The 26,619-nt window shown below is 44.4% G+C and overlaps 1 long non-coding RNA gene across 1 annotated transcript in view; it reads right to left on the minus strand.

Annotated features, from left to right (window-relative positions):
- The window catches only part of LOC308609762, a 35,229-nt gene extending 21,877 nt beyond the window's left edge, over window positions 1-13,352 (minus strand). Inside the window, exons 1-2 of the long non-coding RNA XR_014014342.1 lie at window positions 13,125-13,352; window positions 9,492-9,566 (exon numbers count right to left, since the gene is read on the minus strand). This is a non-coding gene — a long non-coding RNA (uncharacterized lncRNA). The remainder of the gene's footprint in view (window positions 1-9,491; window positions 9,567-13,124) is intronic.
- Window positions 13,353-26,619: the final 13,267 nt, after the last annotated feature.

Here is a 26,619-nt window from a genome sequence, read left to right on the forward strand (position 1 = left end):
ATGATCAAGTGGGGTTTATTCCAGGAATGCAAGCATTCTTCAATATACGCAAATCAATCAACGTGATATACCATATTAACAAATGGAAGGAGAAAAACCATATGATCATCTCAATAGATGCAGAGAAAGCTTTTGACAAAATTCAACAACCATTTATGATAAAAACCCTGCAGAAAGTAGGCATAGAGGGAACTTTCCTTAACATAATAAAGGCCATATATGACAAACCTACAGCCAACATTGTCCTCAATGGTGAAAAACTGAAAGCATTTCCAATAAGATCAGGAACAAAACAACGTTGCCCACTCTCACCAATCTAATTCAACATAGTTTTGAAAGTTTTAGCCACAGTAATCAGAGAAGAAAAGGAAATAAAAGGAATCCAAATCGGAAAAGAAGAAGTAAAGCTGTTACTGTTTGCAGATGACATGATACTATACATAGAGAATCCTAAAGATGCTACCAGAAAACTACTAGAGCTAATCAATGAATTTGGTAAAGTAGCAGGATACAAAATTAATGCACAGAAATCTCTGGCATTCCTATATACTAATGATGAAAAATCTGAAAGTGAAATCAAGAAAACACTCCCATTTACCACTGCAACAAAAAGAATAAAATTTCTAGGAATAAACCTACCTAAGGAGACAAAAGACCTGTATGCAGAAAATTATAAGACACTGATGAAAGAAATTAAAGATGATACAAATAGATGGAGAGATATACCATGTTCTTGGATGGCAAGAATCAACATTGTGAAAATGACTCTACTACCCAAAGCAATCTACAGATTCAATGCAATCCCTATCAAACTACCACTGGCATTTTTCACAGAACTAGAGCAACAAATATCACAATTTGTATGGAAACACAAAAGACCCCGAATAGCCAAGGCAATCTTGAGAACGTAAAACGGAGCTGGAGGAATCAGGCTCCCTGACTTCAGACTATACTACAAAGCTACAGTAATCAAGACAGTATGGTACTGGCAGAAAAACAGAAAGATAGATCAATGGAACAGGATAGAAAGCCCAGAGATAAACCCACACACATATGGTCACCTTATCTTTGAATGTACAGTGGAGAAAGGACAGCCTCTTCAATAAGTGGTGCTGGGAAAACTGGACAGGGACATGTAAAAGTATGAGATTCGATCCCTCCCTAACACCATACATAATAGTAAGCTCAAAATGGATTAAGGATGTAAATGTAAGGCCAGAAACTATCAAACTCTTAGAGGAAAACATAGGCAGAACACTCCATGACATAAATCACAGCAAGATCCTTTTTGACCCACCTCCTAGAGAAATGGAAATCAAAACAAAAATAAACACATGGGACCTAATGAAACTTCAAAGCTTTTGCACAGCAAAGGAAACCATAAACAAGACCAAAAGACAACCCACAGAATGGGAGAAAATATTTGCAAATGAAGCAACGGACAAAGGATTAATCTCCAAAATTTATAAGCAGCTCATGCAGCTCAATAACAAAAAAACAAACAACCCAATCCAAAAATGGGCAGAAGACCTAAATAGACATTTCTCCACAGAAGATATACAGACTGCCAACAAACACATGAAAGAATGCTCAACATCATTAATCATTAGAGAAATGCAACTCAAAACTACAATGAGATATCATCTCACACCAGTCAGAATGGCCATCATCAAGAAATCTAGAAACAATAAATGCTGGAGAGGGTGTGGAGAAAAGGGAACACTCTTGCACTGCTGGTGGGAATGTGAATTGGTACAGCCACTATGGAGAACAATATGGAGGTTCCTTAAAAAACTACAAATAGAACTACCATATGACCCAGCAATCCCATTACTGGGTATATACCCTGAGAAAACCATAATTCAAAAAGAGTGATGTACCAAAATGTTCATTGCAGCTCTATTTACAATAGCCCGGAGATGGAAACAAGCTAAGTGTCTATCATCAGATGAATGGAAAAAGAAGATGTGGCACATATATACAATGGAATATTACTCAGCCATAAAAAGAAATGAAATTGAGTTATTTGTAGTGAGGTGGATGGACCTAGAGTCTGTCATACAGAGTGAAGTTAGTCAGAAAGAGAAAGACAAATACCGTATGCTAACACATATATATAGAATTTAAGGAAAAAAATGTGATGAAGAACCTAGGGTTAAGACAGGAATAAAGACACAGACCTGGGGCTTCCCTGGTGGCGCAGTGGTGGAGAGTCTGCCTGCCGATGCAGGGGACATGGGTTCGTGCCCAGGTCTAGGAAGATCCCACATGCCGCGGAGCGGTTGGGACCGTGAGCCATGGCGGCTGAGCCGGCGCGTCTGGAGCCTGTGCTCCGCAACACGAGAGGCCACAACAGTGAGAGTCCCGCGTACCGCAAAAAAAAAAAAAAAAAAAAAGACACAGACCTTCTAGAGAATGGACTTGAGGATATGGGGAGGGGGAAGGGTAAGCTGTGATACACTACCAAATATAAGGTCGCTAGCTAGTGGGAAGCAGCCGCATAGCACAGGGAGATCAGCTTGGGGCTTTTTGACCACCTGGAGGGGTGGGATAGGGAGGGTGGGAGGGAGGGAGACGCAAGAGGGAAGAGATATGGGAACATATGTTTATGTATAACTGATTCACTTTGTTATAAAACAGAAACTAACACACCATTGTAAAGCAATTATACTCCAATTAATGTGTAAAAAAAAATGTCATGAAGAACCTAGGGGTAAGACAGGAATAAAGACACAGACCTACTCAAGAATGGACTTGAGGATATGGGGAAGGGGAAGGGGAAGCTGTGACAAAGCGAGAAAGTGCCATGGACATATATACACTACCAAACGTAAAATAGATAGCTAGTGGGAAGCAGCCACGTGGCACAGAGACATCAGCTCGGTGCTCTGTGACCACCTAGAGGGGTGGGATAGGGAGGGTGGGAGGGAGGGAGATGCAAGAGGGAAGAGATATGGGAACATGTGTGTATGTATGACTGATTCGCTTTGTTATAAATCAGAAACTAACACACCATTGTAAAGCAATTATATTCCAATAAAGATGTAAAAAAAATATATAAATGGTTTAAAACAGCACGTAAATATCTATGTATTGCTAGGAAAGAGATAATTTAATGATGAGCTTTCTTTATTAGTCATATTTTATACTGTTAGAAGAATGAGACTGTCAACTGAATTCTGTTCCCCCAAAATTCATATATTCAAGCTCTAAGAAAGTGATGGTATTTGGAGATGGGGCCTTTGGCAGGTAATTAGATTAAATGATGTCATGAGGATTAGGCTCTATTAGTGCCCCTATAAGAAGAAACCAGAGAATTTTTTCTGTCTCTCTCCAACATGTGAGGACACAGTGAAAAGACAGTTGTCTGCAAGCCAGCAAGAGAGCCCTCACCAGGCACTGAATTGGCCAGCACCGTGATCTTAGACTTCCAAGCCTCTAGAACTGTGAGTTGTTAAAGTCACTAAGCCTATAGTATTATGTTATGGCAGCTTGAGCTATAAGAGTACTAAATGGAAGAGACATGGAGGAACCCTAAACGCATATTGCTAAATGAAAGATGCCAAACTGAAATGGATACATGCTGTATGATTTCAGCTATAGGACATCCTGGAAAACGGAGGGCACTTAAGCTATTCTGTATGACACTGTAATGGTCAATGCTTGTCATACATTCGTCAAAACCCATAGGATATACAACAGAGTAAACTGTAATGTAAACTATGGATATTAGTTAATAATAATGTATGAACATTGGCTCATCAATTGTAAAAAAATGCCCCACACTAATGCAAGACGTTAATAATAGGGGAAAGTGTGGTTTGGGGAATAGATGTGAGGGGGTGTATGGGAACTCAATACTCTGCTCAAAAATTCTCTTTAAACTTAAAACTACTGTAAATATAGTCTACCAATTTATTTAAACAAAATAAATCTAAGTTGCCTCATCATATTGTGAGGTTAGTAACCATCTTATAGTTTTTCTATATTCTATTTCTATTTCTAAAGACCTACTTCTTTAATGTTCATTTCTATCTTCTTTTATCCTTGTAAAAAATATATCAAATGTTTTGTATTATTTCACCTCCCAGCCTATTATCTTTTTAGTTATATGTCTTTCACAAACATTCATTAGAAACTACATTAGATATCCTTGACTTATTACACTCTATGCCCATTACTATTTTCACCACCTCCCTCGTAATGCTTGAACCTTGGCTATGACCCATTGTCACCTCTGGACAAATAGTTTCTGCTCTATTTTCTGTCTTCTGTCCTTCTGGGCCACTTCTATCTACCATCATTACCCAAAGAACTGACTTTACAGATTCTATATGCCAGTGTGTAAGACTTGCAGTGTTTTAAGAAGTATCCCAACTTCATGATGGTGATTTGGGGTCATTACTAAAGCACTCAGGATCATACATATTCTTTTAAGGTAGTTTTACAGGACAACGCACATTGGTATTTTTCTCCTATTAACAGAGTAGGAAATTGTGGGTTGATGTGCAGTTATTTCGATTAAGAAAGCAAGATATGAACGCTGCTTCTTTGCTGGGGTACTTGGCACTGCTCTTTCTCGTGCTGGGACATATTTTGCGCCTTTACAGCCTTGCATCTAGGCGTACTGATCAGACTAATGTTTGGCTTTATTGGATACGTTGACCAGTCTGATTGATATTCTGGTACATACAGGGTACTTGGTCATGGTTGCTCACCTCTGAACCTCAGCTTCATCACCTGCGAAGTTCAACTAATAGCATATCCGCTTTGTGGGGTTTTTAGGGATTTGGCAAGCGTCATAGTGCCTGGTACATGCTAGAGACTCAGGTGATGCAGTAATTATTCAAATGTGCATTTTCAGTGGATCCTTCCTACCTGGACAGGGTGACTTAACATAACAGCCTTGGGAGAGTAAGAGCAGGACAAACAGCAAGGGCAGCATGGGCCAAGGGAAGGAGGTGAGAACTGACATGCAGGGAGCCCTCTTGCTGGTATCACCAGAGGGCCCATAGTGAGCCAGGATGTGGGGAGAGACTGGCCGCTCAGTAAGACCAGGCCAAGAAAGGCCGTGTGAGGGGGCTTAGCTTTTACCTTGTGGTAGAGGCCATCCAAAGGAGAAAGTGGAAGATGGGTAGGTATAGACTTCTCCCTTAGGAATTGTCCTCAGGGTCTGTTTATCTCCTGGCAGGGTGCGTTCAACGAGTTGGCCGCTCCAGCACATTCTAGAGAGGACTGGCCAGGTCTGACCTTCTGGAGATACAGCCCTGACCTCCTGGCCACCTCACTGAGGAGAGGGCTCATGGGGGAATCAGCTTCACTCTGCATCTGTCCACCAGTCCTGCACCCTGGACTCCAGGACCACTCACTTGCAAGAGGCACATCCAGCTGCCAGAGGAAGTGACATTTCCTGACTCATCTGGCTAAGAATGAGCAGAGGATCGCTGACCATTCCAGGGGAGTAGATGCCACAGAAGATCAGGATGCGGACAAGCCACAGAAGATCAGAAGGAACAAAGGTCAGTCCACGTGGGAGTTCACATGGGTGCCTCACAGTCCCCAACAGGCCCTCGAGTTTCCCTTCCAGCCCAACACACACTCCACCTGCCCACAGTCACCTGTGCCACAATCACAGAGCCCCACAGAGCTCCAAACATCCTCAAACACACAAACTCCCTACTTATGAGCAAATGCCTGACTGTGTGCCCAGAACCCTCCTGCTCCAATATACATGCACTACAAAACCCAATAAAATCACAGCCACAGTCTTGAATACAAAAACACACCCCCAACGGCCCCTGATAATCAAACACCTAAATCCTCATACCCCACAAAAATCCACCCAACCCCATATAACCCCTCAATGCAAACACACAAACCCTTCAACAATAGCCAAATATATTCAAACCAAACTCACAGACTTCTTAATAGAAGACACAACCCCCCAAATCCAAGTAGAACACATACAGTCCGCACACAGCTGTCAACATCCACGTATGTACAATGCCTCAGAAGCTGAGACAAACACAAAATACCATCAGAGAGACACAATGTTTCCAACCTTCTCCTAAATACTCCCCCCAGAACACATCATGACCTCACACCCCCAATACAAACATACACCCATCTCCCTCTTGAGATACTATAAACCGCCTCTGTCATACCCCCTGATTATACACACACAGCTAGCAGCCCCAATTTACACTGACAACCCCAATCTCTGCAAATTCCTCCACATCAAAAATACACTCCCTGGAGTCTTACCCTACAGGATGAGCATGTGTATAACCCCTGCACTCTGAATACACACAGATCCAACACACAGAGCATTAAAATGCACACCCCTACCTCTTCTCAAATGCCTGCACACATAGCCTCAAAACACCCAGAAGCAGCCCACCACCCAGCCACACCATGCTACACCAACCGTACACTCACAAAGGCACTCATGCCCCTCATCTCTCCCCAGATCACACATACACAGTCTCTACACAGCTTTACTATTACCCCAAACCATCCTATGCCCTAAACATACATCCAAGAGTTCCCCACACAGCCCTAACCGATGATAGAGGCAGCTGTACCAGGGGCATCACGGTACCCTGAACGGGCAAATGCCGCTGAGGTAAGTGCCTCCTATGTTGCTGCATTTCTTGCTGCTGTTGCAAGTCATCCCTTGACCCCACCCAGGCTGACTGGGACACCCTAAACAGGAAGTGGCAGCGTATGAGTCAGGAAGAGGAAACTCCATTCCAGGTGTTCCCTGTCACCATCCATTGAACCAAAACATCAGATGACCAGCATGAACAAGAAACAGAGACATGTAACTATACCATGGTTGAAAGGCAAATTTTTCTAGAAAACATTTGTCCAAGGGAAGGGGGAGAAGGGTGCTCCCCCTAATTGTAGAGCCACGCTGTTACGATTCAAAGAAACGTCAGATACAGTCCAACAGGCGTGGGACTGCATCCATGCTGTATCTGGATACGAAAAAGATAAGTTTTCGGAAGCCCCAAATCTCGCTTGCCAGTAAAGGCACATGGGCCCCGCTGCCCCATTGGCCAGGAACCCAGCAAAGGACCCTTAAGGGATATAGGGACTTCTGGGACCCTTACTGAGCTCCACCAAGGGGTGGTGCCATCACACAGCTCCATCCTTCATGAGATGACTAACAGACCTCCCTGTATTGGCAGCTCTGGAGATGGGGGTCCCTAATGATGTCAACTTGAGACCGCCCAAGCACAAGTTAGAAATTTTTGCTCAGGTGCTGCAGACTCTTCCGGAGACTGGAGTGATGGGTAGCCGTCACCTCTCCGAATCCTCTACCCTGACCTCTGCCAACGCCTCTGCCTTAGGGACCTGGCAGATCCCTGGAGCGTGGCCCTCCTCTGGGACACTTGCCCATATACTTCTCTAATTTTCCTTGGGACACACATAAACAAATTTTCTTATGGCTCTCATTGACAACGGGAGCTCAAATTACAGTGCCTCCTGGGAACCCCTCCAATTATAAGCAAGGGCCACACTTTAGATTACAAGGCATAGTAGTCAGGGGAGTAGAAAGCATTCAACTTCCATTGAATGTCACTATTGAAACAATCTTTATTAAAAATCTTTTAGTGGTGGTAGCCCCTTTGGCCCTACCCTTTCCCGTTACAGCTATGGATGCCTTGATGTACTGCAACGCCATTTGGAACAAACCCAAATTCCTGGCCTTCCTGGTGGAAGCTGAAACTGGGAGCCCATAAGACTGCCACCTAAGACAGTAAATATCCCCCAATAACATGTATGACAGGGGGCTGTGGGATTGCAGCCCATAATTCAGAATTTATGAAAAGAAGAAGTCATTAAACACACCATTTCTCCTTTTCAATTTCCCCATTTGGCTGCTATTAAAGCCTGCTATTAATGAGTGGTGACTTATAATCAACTACTGAAATATAAGTGCTGCTCCCCACTATTAAGGCTCCCATTTCCAACATTGTCCAGTTCATTAAGGATATCCAAAGGGCTCCAGGGAATTACTTTGCTGTGACAATCTAGCTGTTATGTTCTATTCAGTACCAGTTATTAAGGAGTCCCAGCTGCAGTCTACTTTTACTTCAGAAGGCACCCAGTATGTTTTAACCTGTCTGCCTACTGGCTATCTTAACAGCCCAGCTATTGCCCACAGTCTTTGCTGGCAAGACCTGGGGTCCCCTTGCACCGTCTGGCACTATACTGAGGTTCTAATCCAGAGCCCCTCAGGAGACTGGTGCACAAGGCCCTAACATGGTTGGTGACCCATCTATAACATACAGGTGGGCTATTTATTGCCCCACATAAAATTCAAGGGCTGTCCACAACTATTAAATTTCTGGGCATTAACTGATCCTCTAAAAGCCAGAAAATTCCTTTTGCAGCTAAACCTCAGCTGTTAACTATTCAGCCCCCCAACACACTATAGCAAGCCCAACACATCTTACTTAGGTCTCTCCACACTTTGGAGGCAACGAATACCACACTTGTCCATCATTCTTAGACCCATTTATGCAGCCACGTACAAACCCTCCATAGTTTACTGGCCAAGAGCTAAACAATAAGCTTTATAGCAGGCACAAAGCTCAATTAGTCAAGCCCTCCCACTGGTTCCCCCTGGCTGCTCCTTCTGGGCTGAGAATGGACTATGTGTCCCGGACCCTTTGGACTAACACAGTTCCTCCTAGCTGCCTGTGGGCTTCTGCACCAGACGGCTGCTCTCTACACCACTACACCCCCTCAGAACCGATTTGGGAACTGGTTCCTTGGTCTTGGTCTTGGTTTTGTGTGCACTGATGCCAGAATTTGTTTGCGTCTTTTGCGTTTGGGTGTACAAAATGGGAAATACTCCATCAACCCTGAAGGAGAGCCCTTTGGGGCCTATAGTAGATAAATGGGTGTAACATAGCCCTGAGCCTATGACTAAGAAAGACATGTATACTATTGTAATAGGGTGTGGACCCAAAATATAGGATCACAAGGGCGGTAGCCCCTAAATGGCTCACTCAATTTTTATAGGATCTCGCAGTTAGAAGTGTTTTGCAAAACAGCAAGCTGCACCGGCAGTTGTTCCACCTGCCCACCCTCCCCCCATGCCGCCATCATATTCACCACCTCCTGTTTCCCCTACCCACGGGGATCAAATAGAAGTTTCTGTGTTAACCCCCAGAGGACAGGAGCCTGATTTAGTATCACCATCTAAGACGCCACAAGCCACCCAATTTGGACTGGGAGCCACATCCACAGCAGGGCAAGTTCCCTTGTGCGGACATCCTATAAGAGGCCAGGGGACTCCCTTGGCCTTGAGGCGTCCGATTCTAATTTCCCCACAGGAGCCCCAGGGAACTTTGACAGTGGGGAACGAGTTGATTGACTCTCCAATAGATACCACTCCCCAAACCCTCCCTGTTTATCTTAAGAGACTTGTAAATATTAAACAAAGGGGAAACAAAGTCATCCTAGGAAAAACTTGCCTGTATCTTTGAGATGCAAATGTCCTTTCTGGTCTTCTCAGGAACTCTCATCTCTGCCATCTTTCTAAAATGCACCTTTTTGAAAGAGGGTAAAGTAATTTAGAAACTGACTTATCAAGGATAAATAAAAAACCTAAGTGTCTTTTCTGTAAAAATTCAGCCATCTAGACAAGTGAGTTGGATTTGTTCCATCTGCCAGAAACCTAATTTGAATCCAACCTCTTTTTCTAAACTGATGGGCTTCACATGGCTGTACCTGACTCAGTGCTGAAATTCTGAAATGACAACCATGACGTCTCTGTATGTTTGTGTCCTTGTATGTGTCTTTGTCTTTGGATAACATTGCTGAGGTTGATTTGTGGATGAGCTCTATTTAACTGGCTTAAAGAAAAGTAAGCACTTACACACCAAACTATTCTAAATACAAGAGAAACTGAGCTAAATGAGCTTCAGGTTCATGTGAACTGGGAAATAGTCAGTATTAATTAAGACCTGGTATTAACGTTCGTTTGTTGATCTAATTAATATAGACATGCTGTTAGAGTCATCAACATTAAGTATAATACTTTTATTGTGCCTAGGTTTAATATAAGCTAAATAAAATCTTGTTATATCTGTTGCAAATTTGTCAGCAAGGAAATAACTTGATGTGAAGAAACTTTTAAGGAAAGAAAATGCAAATGAGGTAAAAGCTTTAGGTGAACTTTTTAAAATACTTATCTTTTAGGAAGGTCTATCTAAAATAATTCTCTCCAGATATTTGACCACTTGAAAGTCAGAATTGTGCTAAAGTAAGTGACAGAAGGTTTATGGAAAGTGGACCCTGAAAAAAAGAGTTCTGTACGTGGTCAGGACTAAGTTTAAAATAAGTTTAATTGAGTAAATACATTTTAAAAGTAAGCTGGTGCACAATTTGAATTTCGCTTTTCTCTCTGTTAAGAAGACAAGGTTTCTTAAGATTTTGGACTGCCTTTGATACCAGATTTTAAGTTTTTCTACCTTTTAAGAGATCTGTTCTGTACTTGCCTTTGAAATCTTTTATTGTTACTTTGGCTAAGTGAATAACTATTGTTTCACAGTGACATGGGATCCTATCTGTTTTAAACCCTTTTCTTATTTTTTTGACAAAACTTCCCAAATCAAATTATAATGAAGTTCCTTTGACCTCTAGCTAACTTTGGGGTGCTTCAAAGGGCCCCTGAAACACCCCAAAGAGAGATATTAACTAATTAGGTTGAATGACACAGGAAGTGTTGTCAAATAAGCAATAAATCTTCTTAGGTTCTATTGTATGCCAAATGACACAAGTATTCTACAGATTATATGGAGTTCCTAAAATCTGGTATGTCCTGGTAAAATGTTACCAGTCAGAATTCTCTTTATTGTCTGAAAGTGTTGCATGTCACCGCAGTAACCACGTTACTTTCTCAATTGCACTGTAATCAGATTGAAACGTGCCTTCTTAAGTCTTTCACCATTGTACACAGTCATGGTTTCACTCTGATGCCTTTGCAAAAATGCTTCCTCTCCAAGAAGATTTATAGAAAGGACCTTTGCATAAATACAAGTTTCTGATTTTCAAACCATAAAGGTGAACTGGGTAAGAACTTGAAGAATTCTAATGGGAAACCTGATGGCTTCATAAAGCTGTTAACAAAAACGATTAGTTGCACATGCCTGGGTAAAAGGGTTATACTTATGGTTATAATTTTGGTTATAATTATGGTTATAATTTTTATGGTTTCTATCTGAAAAATGACTGTTTTAACTCTGTGTTTTCCAGGTGTAAGCAAAACGCTCCCCTTCAACTCATTATGATTTACAGTCATTTGTTAAATTATACCCTTGTAAGCAGAATTGAAACACTTATCTTTTTCTCTCTACCTGGGTGATCCTGCCAGTAGCATATGCTTGTCCCAAAGATTAAGCCATGCACATCTAAGTACGCACTGCTGGTACACTGAAACAGCGGATGGCTCACTAAATCAGTTATGGTACCTCTGGTCGCTCGCTATTGCAATTGGATTACAAGTAGTTATACTGATCATTGTTCTTTGTTTCCAGATTGTTTGCTCTTTGTGTCTCCCTGCTGTACTGTGTCTTTGTTAACGTTACTAGCTGCATTACTTATATCCTGTCTACTTTATAAGACTGGCGTCTCTTACAGTACCCAGTATGGAACCAGGCCTCCAACAATACTTCAATGGCTAAACATCTTGAGAAAATAGACCACATCTATAACATGAAATAATTGTAATAGTGTGATTCTAGGTACAGGAGGAAGCAACAAGGGAAAATGTCTCCTGGATCATAATTAGATAGAGGATCCAGAAGATCTTTAATTAGCAATAGGGCCTAATCCAAAAACTAGCACCTGGAGTGGCATATCAAGAATTCTCCCCTGACCTGGGATGAGCCTCCCAGCGCCGTGGGACAAAATTTGATCCTGAAACGTCTCCCAAATATTGGTCAAAATCCTGACCAAGAGGAGAGGATCTGAGAAATGGAATATTTCCTGACACATCAGTCATTAGCGACTGCAGCCCCCCAACGTGAGCCGGTGAGCCCTGACGAAACTCAGGATATGAGAATATAGGACACAGGCCCCAGCCAGCTAAGGTACATATCAAATGACTGATTTCAGTGAGCCCAGACCCTTGCATCTTCCCGTACATGGAAAAGTGCTGAATTCCTTAACTTGAGATGCTGCCTCCCAGGCTTGAAGCCCTCAAAATTCCCATCAAAGAGGTCGTAACTCTCAACTTTTAGGCTGAGAATATTTTTTTAAGGCTACAGGTGTAAAGGACACACTTTCCAGAGAGGAACAAAAAAACCAAAAACCCAACATTTGGAACACCGGCACCAATGGTGGACACTCCCGGAAAGATCCATCTGATGAAGCAATTAGAAGGGCCGTCACCCCCTTTTATCCACAAGACTGTGGAATGGACATTGACAGTAGGGAATTGTAACAGGGAGGAGCCAAATCAGACTCCACATGGGATCTGTTCCTTTTACTTTAACCTTTGCCTTCTGCTGCTTTTGTTCACTACAAGGATACTGTCTGTACCTGTACATAATGGCCTGCCTCGGGGAACCCTGTCCCTCATGGACTCCTTCCACCTGTGGATGGCTACAATTAAGAAGAAATTAACACATCTCCTCCCCGAGGCTGGCCATTCCAGGGGCTATTCGCACAACTTATGGCCTTCTTACTTTACCTCCTCATCTCCTCCCCATCTCTGTATTATAAAAGAAACTGGCACCCAAACCCCGATAAGATGGTTATTTTGAGACTTTACTCTGCCATCTTCTCGGTCTGCTGGCTTTCTGAATAAAGTCATATTCCTTGCCTCAACACCTCATCTCCGATTTATGGCCTGTCGTGCGGCAAGCAGAGCAAGCTTGGACTTGGTAACATCTTTACTCAGGACACGGTGTCACAAAGTGGGACACTGTTTTCTGTTTGTTTGTTTTCTTTTTGTTTTGGGCCGCGCCAAGTGGCTCGTGGGATCGTAGTTCCTCGACCAGAGATCCAACCCGCGCTCCCTGCAGTGGAAGCTCGGAGTCCTAACCAATGGACTCCCAGGGAATTCCCATGGGACACTGTTACCTGGCAGTCACGGCCCTCACCTTTGTGAGGCAGAGGTAGTAGTGTAGCAGGACTGAGAACGGTGTGACGTTTAAAGATTAGGTGGTGAAAGCAGGATTTCACAGGAAGTTAATCCAGTGATACTTGCAGAGAAATGTTGTCAATTCAGCGTTAAGAAGACTGTGGACAAGGTGTGGAGTTTGCAAATAAACTTCATTTTCTAGAGTCAAATCTGCCAAGGCTTCCACTAAATTTGCAGTTGTGGCTATAACCTTAGGACACCTGAGACAGGCAAAAGCAACTGAATCAAGTTGTATGCTATAACAGGCAATAGGCCTGTGTTTACTACCATGCTCACACAGTTCTGCGCGGCCTGATTATGCCTTTCATGCACAAATAAAGGAAAAGGTTTTGAATAACCTAAAGTTAATCTATTAAGTAGAGATCTCTTTTCGAACTTAAAAGGGCTAATATACTTTGCCTCCAGTGGAGATCTCACCTTAAAGTATCCGGATCGGGCTTCCCTGGTGGCGCAGTGGTTGACAGTTCACCTGCTGATGCAGGGGACACGGGTTCGTGCCCCGGTCCGGGAAGATCCCACATGCCGCAGAGCGGCTGGGCCCGTGAGCCATGGCCGCTGAGCTTGCGTGTCCGGAGCCTGTGCTCCGCAACGGGAGAGGCCACAACAGTGAGAGGCCCGCGTACCGCAAAAAAAAAAAAAAAAAGTTTCCGGATCAACCTGAACCTGATCATTTGGGTAACCCTAAGGCAGGCAGTTCTTGCAGTGCTTGTTTTAGCCTTATAAAAACCTGCTTATGTTTATCTTCCCAAGCAAAGGATTCAGGAACTAAATCTTTAATAAGTTCACAGAGTGGAAGAGGTAACAGAAAAATTTGGAACCTAGAGCTTGCAATAACCAGCTAAACCTAGAAATCCACAATGCTAGCACTTAGTTGTGAGTCTAGGAAGTTCCTGTATCAGCCTAATTCTCTCTGGAGATAGCTGAATTCCTTCAGTGCTTAGATTACGTCCTAGGTAATGAACAGCGTCTACGGATAATTGTAATTTTTCCTTTGTTCTTTCTCAGCTAACTGTTGCAGCAAATAAATGGAATCTTTTATGAATGCCTTATGGAACCTTTACAGTAGCTGAGTACAGCAGGAGGTTATCTCCATATGGTAAAAAGGCTGATTTCTCAGGGAACTAGAGGGTACTTAAATCTTGGTGAAGTACTTGGGAGGAAAAAAGAAGGAGTCCCAGTGAACCCTTGAGGCATAAAAGTGCAGGTATATTGTTGATTGTTCCAAGTAAAGCCATGTAGATATTGGCTGTTGGGTCTCCGGGATGCTGAAGAAAGGTGAACAAAGGTCTCCAACTGTAAACCATTTCAACTCAGTTCAAGCTTGTGACACAAGGGTGGCTAGGTTTGGAACAACAGGAAAACAGGGGAAAACTATTTTTATTAACAGCTCCCAAGTCCTGGACAAATCGCCATCCTGCCAGGTTTCCAACCAGGCAAGATTGGCATGCTGCAGGGACGAGTACACGAATGATTACCTCCTGGGCAATTAGGTCTTCTACAATAGCTATGGGACCTTGTATGACCGCAGGCTTTAATAGCTGTTGAGGAAACCTAGGGAGAGGTTTAGCTACATCTATCTGAATCTTTATAGGTTTGCATTTTTTTATTCTTCTCATGTGAACACTGTCAGAAGTAGCCCCCAAATTTGCAGGCATCCTGTCAGAAGTAGCCCCCAAATTTGCAGGCATCTCCATCCAATTAGGGAACTTTTGTTGAACTTCCGCTTTTAGGTCCAGGACAGATTGTAAGGAACATAACTGATCAGGTTCACGTTGATCAGGAAATTTTAAGGTGAGATCTCCACTGGAGGCAAAATGTACTGGCCCTTTGAAGTTAGAAAAGAGATCTCTACTGAATAGATGAACTGGGGCTATACTGCATAGCAGAAAGGAATCTTGGTTGAGATAAAAATTCTCTCTGAACTGTATTAGGTACTCCCACTATGGAAACATCCTCTTTACTCAGAGGGACCTGTTGTTCTTTGAGGGTGGGATTTAGAGTAGAAAGCACAGCTCTGGTTAGGGCTAGGGGTAGGGTGTTAAAGGGTTAGGTAATTATGTTTACAGTTAGGGTTAGAGTTTAATGTAGATTTCAAAGTAAAATATGAGAGTGGGGTTTCAAGTAAAAAGCATAGCTCCAGTATCAACTAAAATTTGGCCGTTTTTCATTATATTTTCCTCTGGGCTGTTTAAGGTCATTGCTGCTAATAGTTTACCAGAGAACCTCTGGAGTTCTGCCAACTAGGGGAGAGGGTCATGGGGGGCCCTCCCTTTGAGACAGATACGAGAGCATTTGTGAAGAGTTTGCATAGGACCTTTGAGGACACCTCTTTTTCCAGTGTCCTCACTGATTACAAATGAAACATCAACTTTGGGTCATCAAATTGATCATGGACCCCTAGGAGGTTGTAATGGGGGAGGCCCAGGTGTCATTTTGTGTCCCTTGCCTTAGAGCTGTTGTAACTGTAAGGCTATGAGCTTGGTGGATTTCTGTTTGTGATCTTGCTCCAAGGTCCTTTCAAAATGCTCAGCTATAGTCACGAGTTCAGTCAGGCCTATAGCCTCCCACCCTCTTTTCTGCCCTTTTATCAATCCACTAATCTCAGAAGATAATCCACTTACAAAGAGGACAGTTAAAGCAGGCTGAGTGGCCTTTTTATTCCTTGGAACACCAACTGCTGTAAAAAGAGAGCTTCCAAACTGGTTCCAAAGTCTTCCACAGATTCACCCCTCTTTTGTTTGTACGAGTGAATAATACATCAATCATTATTAGGCCAATTAATAATAGACCAAGTGTGAGCAGGGAACATTTTAGGAATAGCTTATAAAAGATTAGTTGTTATTCTGCAAGCCTTTTTAGGTTGAGGATCTTGAATACCATCCTAGGGATTATGTCATTTTGCTTCCCACATCCATTCTGGGGCTTCCCCCAGTCCTACCAACATGTGTACAAGTGGATGAAGATCTAGCAGTTTGGGGACATACGCCCTGACAGTGATTCTAAATTCTTTAAAAAATGTTGGGGGTTCCTCCAAGGTTTAGAGAATTCTTTGACTACAGCTCTCAGTTCAGTCTTTGACCAAGGGGTAAAGGACACCTGAGGGGGCTCACCTGCAACCTCAGGTAGTTTTACTTTAAATGGCAATTGTTAAATATTCTTTTTGGAATAGAGAAGTACTTCAGACAGGAAATGAGTAACACAAGAGTCCTCGGGTGACAACGGAAAGGGGGGGACAGTAGGAGGTACGTCTGCAGTCACATCCGTCCTACGGTCTTTTGTCTCAGGTACCTTTTGTCCCTTTAATTTTGCATTAGCTTTTTGTTCTAAGTCTCTAAACGAAGCTATTTTGGAATCTTGAAACCGTCTGTAAACTTTTACATACCAAGTAAAGCAGGCATCTCATTCTCCCTGTGCAATCTGTGAACCCTTGCTCTCTAGTGGTTTCCTTAAATGTACAATCTTGTCTAACTGGAACATGCCCCACAATGACCACTGTAATTCTAGATCAATATTAGTATAATTTTTCCATCTTTCTAAATATCTACAACCTCCAGGACCATAGTTCTTAAATATAAAATAAGCAGGTGTGCCAGAAGCTGGCATTCTCAACTCTTGGGCGATAAAGGATCTCATTTCCTTAGCTAGCCTTTGTCAACCCAAAAGAATACACAAAAAACCTGCGCCTTAATATATCAGCAGTAACAAAGAGATGTTACTATGTCCTGGACAAAAGAAGGCCTGGTATGCACCACCACCGATTCCCAGGGATCCTTGGACTGAGGAAAAAGATCCAAACGGCAAATCCCAAGGAAGGGGGACTGCAAACTGATTCCAAACAAAATGGAGAACTATAGCCACCACCAACAGCTCCAAGCATGGAAACTGGGGGCTGATTCCAAACAGATGGGCAAGTGCAGACTACACTGTCAGCAGTGCCCAGTGTGGAATCCAGGGAACAAAATTAGGGGCTATGGTTGACCACTCAAAAAATATACTGGCAATAACCAAGAGATGTTACTGTGTCCTGGGAATTTCCATCTGAAAGGCTAGGGGTTTGGCCTCAAGGAGAATCCTCTACCAGCCAAACTGACCTGCCCTGTAAAGGAAAGCCAGTTAGATTGGGAGCACAAATGCAAAGAGAATGGAGCTCAAACCAAGAGGAGCTTACCAACAACCTTCAGGAATGGCAAGAAAGACAGTGAACTCAAAGGAGTTGTGGGCACCACACCTGTTCCTCCTTGTCCCAAATGTTATCAGAAATTTGCTTCAGATCCCATCACTGCCACCAATATATTGACCTTTTTCTTTTTAAAAAGATAAGCATTTAATCATAAAATCATCTTGTTAGCAGTAGCAATCATAAGAGTGGATTTTAGAAAAGTGCACATACATATTTTTATACAGAACATTTCTGGAGGGATACATATTAAACTGTTAGTGGCCACCTCTGCATGCCCCCAATGTATTAAAAAACAAAATTTAACGGAGTAAATTGGAAGATTTACTTTGAATTTTGAATAAATTGGCCTTATTAAACGATTCATGAATCAGGCAGCATCTCATCTGATAGAAAGGGAGATACTCCAACGGGTTACACAACATGGAAGGCTTTCTTTTTTTTTGGCCATGCCACATGGCATGTGGAAATCTTAGTTCCCCGACCAGGGATCGAACCCATGCCCCGTGCATTGGAAGCGCGGAGTCTTGGCTGCTGGACCACCAGGGAAGTCCCAGAAGACTTGTATAGTAAGGAGGGTGGGACAAGGAAAGAAAGTCATCATCAAGGGAAAAAATGAAAGTTCACTGGAGGAAAGTAAAACTTCAGGTGACAACGGCGTCTCATTGGCTAAACTGCGGAATTTTCTATTAGCTATTTCTATTTTCTATTTCTTGTTGCTGGCCAGGAAGGAAGTCTTCCCTCCTCCAGCTGGGGTAGTAAAGTGGTTGCACTTCCTCTTTGGGGTCAGTAAATGACCTCTTCCTGTTGGGGTAATTGATGATGAGTGGCACGGCATGAGAGCTCCCTCTACGGGCCTTCCAGACTCCAATTCTAGTGCAGCTTTCCTTTTGTTAACATTCACAGCATGTTTTATTGGCAGGAGGAGTCACAATGAGGGAGAAAAGGCCACAAGACTCACCATAAAGAAGGCTCAGAAATGCTTGGGTGGGTCCAAGGCAGGCACAAGGTGGCTGTGGGGTCAGCTGGTGGCTACAACGATCACATGGTTCCCTCTGATGGGTTTGCAGCTCGATGTGGAAGAGTGAATAAAAGGGTCAGTTCATGCTATCAGAGAAACATGAAACTGAGATAAGCTTCCCACTGCTAGAAGCATCTTGAGCCTTCAGAAAAGAACAGAGAACATGTCTAAAGGGTTTGGGAACATCAGAGCCACATCTCCTCAGAGTGGGACTCCCCAGGCTCTCCAGGTCTCAGTCCCCAACTCTCCCTCAGTGACAAAGCCTCCCTACCTCTGTCCTTGTCAGCTCAGTGATCCCTAGAGGTCCTGCCTATCCGTGAGGACTTAGGTTTCCATGAGACAGGTTGGTTGAGACCTAGTGATACAGTTGACCAGCCTGATATGCAACAGTTCCCACCACCCTGGGGCAGTTGGGCTCAGGGACACATGGCTCTGGACCCCATGTGGAGGGTGTCCTTGCACGTCCGCTGTGCCACAGAAGAGCCAGGAACGCCTGTAGCTGTCCAACTGATTCTCAGGGGGTTTTCCTGGGAGAGCCCTTGGTCATCTGACCTCCTATCCAGGAAGCCCCATGACTTTGTGATTGCTGCCTGTCATGCCAACAACACACCTGTGAAGGTTCTGCTCTGCATGGCCATCTGTCCGCCAGGCGCCCCCTTCTAGGGACCCAGATGCTAGGACCACACAAATGCTGAAGGAGTGTCCACCTGCCTAAGGTACAGACACCCCTGTATCCATCTGCATGATTTCTACTGGGAATCAACAACATTTGTGGGGATTCTCTGGCCCTAAAGAACAGACCAACCTGATAGGAGCAATGCAATGATTCACAATTACCAGGGTCAATGCACATATACAAGGGCCCATAGCCCCAGATGCCCCACTCACAATTCACATGAGGGTCCCATACGTACCCACCGATGCCCAAATATTCTTGCTTCATACATACACAATCCAAACACGCACATCAGTGGTACGCTGCTAAGTGCTTGATAAAAAGCTCTCCGAGAAAGGCGGGAAAGAGTTCACTTATGGTATCTACATGGTATAAATATTCCCAGCAGGACCAATTTCAAGCTACCCATCTGACATCACTAAACACACAGCTGGGAAGAGATATGCACCATTGACTCTCCCAAGACAGTATGAACCAGTTCCAGCACATCCCATAACTTTTCCTGTGAATATGTGCACAGAATCCACTTACACCCCAAGGAGAACTCTCAACTCCCACCACAGATATATAACCAAAAGGACACCACATACACATTTGTGTTTGTACATAGATATATATATATATATATATCTCCTGAACACACACCCTCACCCTGAATAAATACACAAACAGACCACCTCTTACTACCTAAATTTTTACAGATGAAACCTTACTCACCCTGAATATTCACATTCCACTCTCACAACTATATATACACACACAACATGGGCCTGAAAACAAACATGTGCAACCAATATGCCATCCAGATGTACACACTGAGTACCTAAGCACACAGGGTCACCTAGTACACAACTGTCTCATGTGCAACCCAAAAAAAGACCCATATGCAATCCCACAGCCCTAAAATACATAGACTGCAGGACTCCTGCACACACACAGAACCCACACAGCCTACTGGTTTCCAAACACACAAACTAAACTCTCACGTCCCACAGAATACATACCCCAGAAGCCCCAGGAACTCAAAAACACACACAGACACAAATAACCTGTACTTATCAAATACAGCTGACCCTTGAACAGCTTGGGGGTTAGGGCGCCAACCCTCCATGCAGTGGCTCTGCATCCATGGATCCTGTAGTAGTCCTGTAGTAGTTACTGAAAAAGAAATCCACTATAAGTGGACCCTTGTGGTTCAAACCCATGTTGTTCAAGGGTCAACTGTCCATATAAGTCCACCTCACTAATACTGAGAACACACATACAAGCAACACCACTAAATTCTTCAGGCATTACATTTTGAAATAGACACATAGAGGACTCGAAGCCTCCTGCTACACTCACAAATCACAAATACACACATCCACAAACTACTCATGAGTATACACCCCAAATGCTCAGACACACTCAAAACAGAAAAACACCGACAACCTCTGCAGTCTTACTAAGATACATACACAATTCTCACACACCTATGGACACACACATGCAAATATTCCTAACCCCTGAACATATGGATCCCCTCCCAAACACTATACATTATGCTACCTCTCCAGAATACAAGCTCCCCACCACTACTCCAACATACAAACTGTATATGTGTGTGTGTCTGTGTATATACATTTCTACCCTCACCCTGAATATATAGACAGACCACCTCTTACTCCTACCAAACACATGTATAGACACCCTAGCGTTCTCCAAAGAAATACACTTTGAATACTCCTAACAACTCCATACCTTATGAACAAACTCTGATAATGCATGCACCTGATGATGGACACGCACACGGATTAGAATACACAAGTAAGATACATGGAAATATCTCCAGCAAACCATTTATGAAACAACTTCCATATATCAAATTATCCCTAGCTATCAGGAGCCAGCTCACACATATGCAAGTACTAACAAATACCCGTATCACATATTTCTAATACATACAAATGCAATTGTCCATCTTCCCTGTAGAAACATAGAACCCCACCTCTCTATCAGATACACATATACTCACTTCCCAAAATACATAAGCCTAAGAGGCTCCTACTGAAAATTACAAATGCACAGCCTCAGCAAATATTCCTCCAAGTGGCCATGCCCCTTGAATACACACACAAACTCATTTAACACACAACTCTCCACAAGTCCCAAATAGAACCACGATTACCCAGTACACTACAAATAGACAATAATGTCACCCTATACACCCTTTGTTCCAAATACACATACAGTACCACACTACTGGCGTATACATAACCCCATATTCCCAACCTCTCACACAGAATGAACTCTGCCATCTTGCAGAATACAGGATCATACAAACACAACATACCTACACATTCAACATCCACCAGCCCCATAAAATAGTCACAGACTTGCCCTCTACACATCCAAATATACATACACAGCTCCTGAAAATGCACACCCACAAACACCCCATAACCATACAACATGCCCTGAATACACAAATGATCAGCCTACATTCCCCAAATATACAAAATTAACAGACTGGACACCCAAAGTAATATACACCACTACTTTTCCTGACATGGCCCTTACGCATATGCAGATAATCCTTCCAAATCCACCATTACACACACACAAATCCCCAAATTCAGGGGTGAAAAAAACACATGTAAACATATTCCCCAAACACCAAATTACAAACACCTAACCACCAACTCCTTGAGTATGCCTGCGTCACATCTCAACACCCTCCAAATACAACACTCACTCTTACACACTCTCACAAAAACACAGGCATGACCTCCCTTCAAACACAAATATCCACGGACAAAACCAACCCACACATTTGACTACATATCAGATTCCCACCAACCAATTAAGTATGTACAGACCCCATCTATGCTTGCAAATCAATCATGATTTGACACCAGACTACAAATACATGTTTATTACCACATTCAGCAAAGTTGCTCGCATCACTGACAAAAGAATGCAGTTTGAACCTAAGTGTTGACTGATGTTTTTATGATAAGAAGGAAGACACTAGTGAAACGATGAGTGTGTTCCTTCCATCTTCACTCATTTTCCAATCACCTGAGCTACACCTTCGGAACCAGATGAGGGTTTTCAACTCGCAAGAACTTCCCTCTAGCTTTTGTACTCTTCACAACGTGCAGACTAGAACGGCACCTGTTTAATAGCTCGCACACACTATTTAGCCCCCACTGTAGGCCCCGCAATCACTGAACCCTTCATGCAGCCGGCTCCCCAGTGGTGCCGATAATCCTGGGGTAAACATCTCAAGGGAATCGAGCTCTATGGGGGCGTGAATCCACATTGTGGGGAGTCTCCTTACATGGACAAGGGCACAAATAACCCACAGGGTGAACAACAGTGCAGAGCGGTGACACCTGAGGGGTGAAAAGTCCCCGTACCCCTTACCTCAGGATTCCTAGAATTGACTCTACAGGCCGCCATGGCAGGCCCCTCCCCCGCCGGACAGCCATTGGGGCCCCACCCTCCGCGCTCCCGCATGCGCTCCTGTCTTCCGGAGCAAACTGCCCCAGCAGACGCCGGGAGCTGTTGGAGGACGACGGTCCGCGTGCCCGAGAGACCCGCCCCAGTGGGCGTGCACAGGCATGCGCGGGCGTGCAGGCGCGGGGTGCGCGGGCCTAGGAGGTTTCTGCAGGAGAGGACAGAAATGGAGGGTCGGGCAAGCTGCGGAACTTCTCTGGCGACGCTCCTCGCTGGGAACCTCTTAAAGACGGTCTCTTCTTAAAACCAGCTCTTGTGAAATGTGCACTCGTGAGTTTTATATTGCACTCGTGAAACCCATGCACTTAGCTACAAAGAGTTCTGGAGAGCTCCGCTGTAAGCACAGTGGCCTCAAATTGGGGCAAGTACTTTCATGCCCTTTGGACTGCCGTTCCTTGGTTCTTGTTAATGCCTTTCAAAAAACAGTAGGTCCTTTTTCCTAGCACACCTGAAGTTTCCGTTAAAGAACAATGCTAGCAAAGAATTTCAGACCTGGGAAACACTCTTAAGATACTGTCTCCTGACTCCGTTCCTAGAGTTTTTCCAACGCATTTACTCTACTAGAATATTTTTTCTCCGTGTCACAGGTGTTTCCTTTGTACGGTTTTGGGTTTTTTTTTAAAATAATTTTGAGAAAGAGTTGACAATCTGGGCCAATTTCAACAGGTAGTATGGGAACAATTTTATTTTCCCTCCCTCCTTTTTTATAATATCTTGCAGAATTTCAGTTGACAATAAAACAACAACAACAAAAATAGTAGCGGGATCAACTTACTGACCTGACTTTGTAATACTTCCCAAAGAAACTTCAATCATCAGATCCGCTTTCTGGTCAAATGCAAGATTAGAGCATTTCTCACTCAACAGGATGCCTCTGAAGACCCCTCACATGTAACAGCACTAAGCGCCTCCAAGTGCAGACTTGAAAACTCCACAAGACACAAACATGGTATCTCTTCGTTTCTTTAATGTTTCGTGATTGAGTGGAAGATGAACTGTCTTCTGAGGCTTGTGATGCATGTCCAGAGATGTTTTTTCTCAGTAGTCAATGCCCGCCCCCACCTTCTGTGCAGGAATAGTCAGAGATCATGATCCAAAGGACTTTTAGATACTCCCTTCTATGACTGGTCTTCCCAAGTTACATTTGGGCTAATTTGATTATCTCTGTCTGTGGGGTGTAGGATTTTGAAGTATTACAAAAGTGATTGCAGTATTGGGACTGGCTAATTTTTGCACAGTGCAATTTTTGTATCAGTGGCCTTGAGAAGAGTCCTTCAAATACTGTATCAGAATTATGAGTGAGAATCTTGTAAATAATTGGTTGAATGACTGAACAAAGGGAGGAAGCAACAAGGAAGCCTGCCTTTCTCGAGTGCCTGGGTACAATATTTTGCCTCACCATTCCTCTAGTATGAAGTTATTGGTTGCAAATCATATAAGTTTTCCTTCATTATAAAAGCTCCAGGGCTTCCCTGGTGGCGCAGTGGTTGAGAGTCCGCCTGCCGATGCAGGGGACACGGGTTCGTGCCCCGGTCTGGGAAGATCCCCCATGCCGCGGAGCAGCTGGGACCGTGAGCCATGGCCGCTGAGCCTGCGCGCCCGGAGCCTGTGCTCCGCAACGGGAGAGGCCACAACAGTGAGAGGCCCGCGTACCGCAAAAACAAACAAACAAACAAAAAAAACCACCCAAAAACCTAGGTTGCTGGATAAAGACGTGAAAGGAAGGGACTGTCATGCTCAACCTCGGTGCCGTGAATCAAAACAAGTTTATAAACTGCCTAAAGAGGCACACGCCAATTGTGTTGCCACTGTGGGAGGTGGAAGGAACTTCCGGTTCTTGCCTACCTGCCAGAGCCCTCGTGGAATGTCCCCCCAGCGCACGCCACCCCGACCCACGTGCCCTCTGCCCCTCCCCCACCGCAGAACGGTTCAGCCCGCATTTTCCGGTTTACTTTCAAACGTGTCCCTCGTTGACCTGGATCCCGAGCGTTTGCTGAAGCAGGTCGCTCTCTGGCTCCTGGTCTTGACTTTTCTCATTGAGGCTACCAGGCAGCAGTAGTCCGTGCCCAAGCCTGCAGGATGGCTTCAATAGGAGGTAAGCCTATAGGCTGGGGGTGTGTTCTCAGAGACCCTGCCAGCCTCACATCCTTCAGGTTCACACGTTACACTTAACTGTGGGCACCTAGTTGGACTGAAGTAGAGGGAGAAGAGAGCACTGGACGCACAAGGACATTTCACCTGGGGAGACTGGGGAGCCTGAAGAAACCTGAGACTGCCCTGGGGAGGAGGGGTCGTTGGAGGTGGATCCAGAGGAATTGCCCTGGCTATGGAGAAAGGATGGCAGCAGACAGTCTTTCTAGAAGGGAGACAAGCCACTTTGAAACGTGTGTGTAAGGATGTGTGTGATGTCCTGGTGGTGACACAGGGAGGGTCATGAGGAAAGCCTAGAGCTGTATTGTGTTCCTCAGGCACCTGAAGCTTGCCTCACCATATCTTTCAAAGGGGTTTGAACAGGAGCATACTGTATCTCAGGGGGCCGTGGGGAGAGATGGTCTTGGTGAGAAAACTATTCAATGGGGCTGTGTGTGGCCACACCTGCAGTGAAGTGTCCTCTCCGAGAGCTAGGCAGGGGGTTACTCTAACTGCCGCAGCCCACACCTCGTCCACTCCTCCCAGCCCAGAGCTCACTTGTCAGTTCAGGTAACTGTTGCCTTGGATTCAACAGGGGATGGGCAACCATTACGAGTAACTTCAGCCAAGAGAGGGCTCAGGTTCCTGAGTTGCTCTGAATTGTTCTTCCTTTTGTGGAATGGCAGTACTTCAGACCTACTTCATCTTGTCCAGTATCTCATGGTGGACCCTCAGGCTGCCTTGAGAGGAAGAGTTTGTTCCTATCTCAGGTCACTCCTTCATGGACAGGGAACAGATGTGGAGTGGGGTTGTTTCGGGTGGAATGTCTATGAAGCCTGCTTCCTCTTTTAAAGGGGGAAGGAGTGTAGCCCAGGATCAGGAAGATGATCTTCTGTGTTACTATTAAACGTCCTATGACATCTGTTCTGGTGAGTTAGGTGCACCGTGGTGTGTACCTTGTTCTCCTGAACAGGGATGTGTTTCAGACAACTTGATCGCCATGGCATCTGGCTTATGCCTGCATCTCAGATTGTCTCTCCGTTATTGGGAGCTGGAAGGGGAAGGACCACAGGCAGTCTATACTCCCACGACCAATGTAACATGACAATTCCCTGGCCCTTGTTTAATCCTCTGCAGCCATCACTGGCTGTGAAATGACAGAATCTAAGGGACACGCGCCTACTTCTCAGACCACCCCAAGCCCCTAGGAACAGAACTCCTGACTGATGACAGTGACTCTGGGCACTGGGGAAGGGGTGGCAGGACCTGGCCCATGTTACGTATCTGCTGTGGGTTGTTCGGAGATGCAGGTGCTTTCTGGGCCAGTGTCATGGGTTTGTATCAGGATTCCATTAGAGATATTTTCCAGCATTTTGTTTTGTTTTGTGAGGCTAGGAAAGAAAGAGGGGATTTATACTGAGCATCAGGAAAAGGAGGACTGAGGAGGAGGTGGGGCCCTAATATTTTACACAGTGCCTGTCCACAAAGGGCCTTTGGGGGCCTAGAACTTACCTTGCAGAAGGCCCCACCTGCTAGTACGCCGGCTGAGGGGCATTTCTCACAGAGCAGATGTCCACACAGCTCCAGGTCTTGGGAGACAGCCTGTGAGGCTTAGGTGCCAGGGTGTGCCTTAGGGAGGCTCTCCAAGTGAGTGCTTGCTGAGGCAATTTCTTCTCGGCAGGCAGGGGTCAGGGAGCTTGGTGGATGGGCGTGGGGTCACCAGTGGAATAATTCTCAACTGGAGGTCAGGGCATGAAAATCACTTGAAGACATTTGCACGCTGCAGTTTCCCTTGTCCAAGAGTCTCTCATCTGTGGAGATTTACACTCTGATGCCGCAGAAAGCCTCAGTCCCACTTGCCCATTCTCCTCCTCCATTCACTCCTTTCCTTTGCCTCAACAGCATCTGCAGTGCTGGGAACGGATGTCACCATGAACCCCGGTGCCTCC

The sequence above is a fragment of the Mesoplodon bidens genome (assembly GCF_964165515.1).
Source record: "Mesoplodon bidens genome assembly, contig: HAP1_SCAFFOLD_146, whole genome shotgun sequence".
In the NCBI taxonomy this organism is placed as follows: Eukaryota; Metazoa; Chordata; class Mammalia; order Artiodactyla; family Ziphiidae; genus Mesoplodon; species Mesoplodon bidens.